General features: G+C 36.8%; 1 pseudogene; it reads left to right on the top strand.

The window, feature by feature from the left end:
• Nucleotides 1-1,162: 1,162 nt before the first annotated feature.
• Nucleotides 1,163-4,531, top strand: LOC103632292 (uncharacterized; annotated as a pseudogene).
• The last annotated feature ends 619 nt before the right edge of the window (nt 4,532-5,150 follow it).

Below are 5,150 nucleotides of genomic sequence, written 5' to 3'. Positions count from 1 at the left end.
CACCTGAACGAGGGCATCACATTCTTCCAAACGCAGATACGATTGCTTTCCCTTGGCTGCCGCCGCTGCCACAGTTGGTGGTCGCCTAGTCATAGTGGACAGCAAGATGCTACATTTATACATTGGGAGCCTGTTAGCTACTGATTGGAGGCAGATGAGGGAGGAAGAAGGAGCACGGTATGGAGAGGGTGGAAGGAAACAGAGGCAGGAACTGGAGTTATGTTATTTTATTACTTGTTCATCACAATCCAAGACATCCAGTATATATCACTCCCTCCTCTCACAACGCTACTAATTATAAAGTTAAGCACCACATTATTGGACCCAATTGCCACCACACACGTGAGTTCATCATCATTATTGTTCTTGTTAAACCGGAAATCCACTCAAATACCTAATAATAAATTAGTCAGCATTATTATGAAAATTTAACTTGTAAAATTTGGCGCCAATACTCCATAAAAACAACCGCCACCCAAAAAACATATCACCCGCCCCTTCCCTAGCCTTCCACATTTTTCTCTCCCACCTCCATAATTTTTGCACTTTCTATCGGTAACCACCCTCACCTCCTCACGGTTTCCCCTCCGTCCTCCCACCCACAATAGTGGATCCATCAACGGCGATTTCATCTTCCGCATCGAATCCGGTGGCGGTTGATCTGGCCTCCCCACGGCAGGTCCACCATGGCTCCAGGGAAGAGGTCCACACGGACCTTATAGACACTGGAAGGTATTTACCATTTATGAATCGATCTCCTCTCTGTCCATCTAGATAGAGTCAATGGATCTAATTTAGGAACGCTTAGTGACTGGCTTCCTCTCTGTTATATTGCGATTCCTTTCCCTGACACTTACAGACGTAAGAAAGAATAATCAATATTGATGAAACACTATATATGAAGTTTGGTTAAATCCATGTCGATCTATTACAGATTCACATAGCTCCAAGTCTGTAGTGTGTTTGAAACAAACAGAAAGAACTAATCACGGTTGGTTGGAACATTTAAACATTCTATTTCTATAGTTTTATTTTTCAATCAATACTATCAGACCAATTGTTATCATTTCTGAAAAACTAAAGACTAGCTCCAAACTTGTCTGCTAGAATTGTGTGGTCTAGATTTTTCTTTTCAATGTTCAGTACTAAATTCAGTCCAAACATGTCTGCTGCAGTCCAAAATGGTAACAGGCTTCCAACTTGCAGTCTGCAGTTTTAATTTTAATTCTTCTCCATATTTTACAGTTTTATTCTATAGTTTTATTTTATAGGCTTCCAACCTCACGTGCATGTGTTTCATTCATTTCCACATATGTTGGATTGCATCTCTAGGTAAGTGAACTCGACTATTACAAATATGAAAAGTTATGGTCTAAATTAATTTATACTTTCTGAATTATAACTGTTATCTTTTCTGAAAATATAACTTATCTCTTCTAAAATAATTATCGCCATTACTGTTATCTATCATGCTGACAATATATTCTTTATTTATTCTATTTCACTATTGTTTGTCTTATTTAACTTTTTTAAATGCGCAGAACCCACGCTAGCTGATTATGATAAAATAAGGGCTATGAATATGATGAAGAACAATCAATTATTTCAACGACTAGGCCTTGCACAATTGAAATTATTTATGACTGCTACAACTGCAAACAACATACAAGAATGTCCTCAGCAATCAGGGAGTTTATATGATGGTGAAGACACCGATGGTTCTAATGAAGAGGTCACCCATGGTACTTATTAATTCTTAGCATCTCAATTATCTGTCTTTAAATTTGGGTTCACAATCAATTTGATTTGCATATCCTTATTGTATTCTACATATTCAGGAATCCCAAAGTCGTAAGTGTGTTCGTGCCAACATCTCCAACGATGGTGATCAGATCTCAACAAAAGTAACAAGAGGAAATAAAAGAATTGTGGCACCTCCACAGGAGCGAATAATTAGAGTTACTAGGCAAAGAATTGCTGAAATAAACCAAGAAACTACCCACAACTTGTCTGTTCCTATGCAGCCCAATTCATATCCTGCTACAAACCATGAATCGATTGAAACTCTTGTTGCTTCTTCGCATCCTAGTTCAAATGCTACCGCAGATCATGACCCAACCCACAACATAGATATTGCTACAGAGCATAATTCTTTGTTACAGGAGGAGGAGGATAAACACAATGTTGTTGAAGGCAAGTGGGCATCTTAACTGTTTAGACATTGAGCTATCCTTTTGAAAATATTTTTTATATTTTCCTGCATGAGTTTAGGTATCTAGTATAGCTTAAATCTGAACAAAATTACTCATATGTTGTAATCTGTTTTATGACAACTAATGCTTAGCTATATGCAACATCACTTACATCAACAACATTTTTTGTCATGACTAGGAACAATAGAAATCATACCAAGGAGAAAAAGTATGGGCAAGCAACTTGAATTGTTAAGCAGAGGACTAGGAATGAAGATTCCAATCCAGATTACTGAAGGGAACAAAAGGCCAGAGCCACCTATTCAAGCTGCTAAGTTTGCATCAGACGGGGGAATCACTTTGAGGTAACACGTTCCAATATTTCACCACTGGAAGGAGTACAGAAGAAACAGAATGAACCTACAATAAGAAACTATATTGGAAAAGTTACTGTAAGTTACTTTTACTCATTTGTCAAGTTAGAGTTAATTTACATTTTCAATGGCTCATGAAATTATTTCTTTACTAGCAATTCACCATGTACAATGAAAGCAAGGCAGTGGAAGATGCATGTCTAGAAATGCTAAAGGGTGGACAACGCCAAATCAGGTATAGACTGAAACAAAAATATTTCAATGGGATACCTGCTAATGAAGTCAGGACTTCATCGCCTATTCCAAGCATGTCTGATGAGGACTGGAGAAAGTTGGTGGAGAAGTGGTCTACCACAAAACACAAGGTATTTGACATGCTCATGTACCATTTTAAAGAGACATTTAGCGAAAACCAAAGTAATAATCAACTAACTTACACTTTGAAAACTGCTATACTATTTCACACTATTGATTGTCTATATTATTTATAACATATCCATTTGATATACATGATACTTGTATGAAGAATATACTTAATCGTGAAAATGTACGGTATCAACAATGCACAGGATCCCAGTTCTACATTGCAAAAGCTTATTAAGTTAATTTGGAACCATGTTGTAGTAGTACCCAGTGCTGAAATGCAAAATCAATTGATTTCTTCATGGGTTCTGTGACCAGGTGGATGTGTAGTATATTAAAAATAGCAGAGTTTAGCAACTTGTTGCAAGAATATACATTTGTCTGTGTGGGAAAACATTCTATTCTCAATTTGATCATTGCTTCTTTTGAAGAAATTTAATATACACTACATATATATGTTCTAGATGTATTATTTGGTAAGTTCTAATACTCAGGTTCTATAGTAACAAAAATGAATTGAATCTGTCTATGAGATAAGGTGTAGTACAATGAAAATTTGACTTGTTGCTGCTATGGAGGAACTAAATCTCTGATTAAGTCCACCAAACATCCAAAGGGAATTCAAATTGTCTTGCTGCTCCTACAATTAAAATATCTCTTGCTGCTGCTACTGCAATGTTGCTTCTTTTGAAGATTTTTAATATGCTACAATATTGGTGTTGCTATGTTGCTGCTACTACTGCAAGGTTGTTGCTGCTGCAAGGTCGCTACTGCTGCAATGCTGTTGTTGCAGTGTTTCTTTTGAAGAATTGAATATGCATCTACTGCAATGTTGCTTCACCACTGCAGAGATTTCTTTTGAAGAACTTCTTTTGGAGCTCTAGGGATACTGTCAACACCAAACCAAATCGGTGTAAAAATCCAACTTGTATATCATGTCTATATTCTCACCAGATTCTTTTTTCATTTCAGAAGCAAGAGAAATATATGGATATTAAACCAAGTGCAATAGATCTTTTCAAGGACATGCATTGCAGCAAGAAGAATGGTTTTTTCTGAAAATGTTCAGAAAGCAATTGTGAGTACTCATTTTGTTTTTTACATTTGTACTGAAAACTTGCAACTAGAACTATGTTATACTAACAAATAGTATTATAATAGGTTGACATGGAAGCAATGGTGAGAGCACCAGCTGAGGATGGACAACAGCAGATGTCTCCAATGGAAGTTGTTTCTGAAGTGCTATCAGGCTCTAGTTTGTTCCTACGGAATGTTGGTCTGCAAACTACCTCCAAGAAAAGCTTCACAACTGTTTCTGCAAAGGTTCAAGAACTTCAGGATCAATTGGAGTCTGAGAGGCAAGAAAAAGATGGACTTCGGGAGGAAGTTGAAACCTTAAAGGCTCAGGCGCAGGCCTCAAAGGAGACAATGGACAGTATGAAGAGATCGATGGAGGAAAATAATGTTCTCCTCCGCCAACTGTTAAGCTTCAATCAAAACCAAGTGCCTCCATCTTAAGTCTGCTATAGTTTTATAAATTTGAAATATGTTTGAAGTTTCATACTTTGAATTGAAGTTTTAGGATTTTCTTTGGATTGAAAATTACAGGATCTATAGTCATACAATTTTATGTTATAGAATTATCTCTTGGATGAATTGTGTGAATGTTGAACTAATTAATGCATTGTTTTGGTTATTAGCATGTGATTTCATAATATTACATGATGATATGAATTCATCATGTCTTATGATGAAAAATTCGTCACAAATATATTGCCACCTCGTCAATATTTATGACAAATATCTTTGTCACAACATTTTGCCACATCAGCTGTCATGTGGCATGCCACGTCATAACATTTGTGACGAATGAATTCGTCACAACATTTTCGCCACATCACCTGCCACGTCAACTGCCATGTCATCTTGCCACGTAATCAGCAACGTGGCAAGCACGAATTGTGACGTATTTATACACAGTTAATGACGAATTAGAGCGTCATAGAATCAGTGACGTTTGCAGTTTGCGTCATAAACTAATATGACGTTTTTTTGTTATTCGTCACAATACTCCATTTAACACGCACCTTCTGTGACGATGTACTTTTTGTCACAATGACGTCACCAGCATGTAAGGTATGACAAAAATACTGTTGTTTGTGACGTAATTTTAATGTCACAGAAGACATAGAAGGTTGTAGTGATAGAAGACACTGCTTGA

This window comes from Zea mays, chromosome 7 (assembly GCF_902167145.1).
Source record: "Zea mays cultivar B73 chromosome 7, Zm-B73-REFERENCE-NAM-5.0, whole genome shotgun sequence".
Classification (NCBI taxonomy): domain Eukaryota; kingdom Viridiplantae; phylum Streptophyta; class Magnoliopsida; order Poales; family Poaceae; genus Zea; species Zea mays.
Note: the sequence above shows the minus strand (reverse complement) of the source record. Positions and strands in the feature narration are given on the sequence as shown.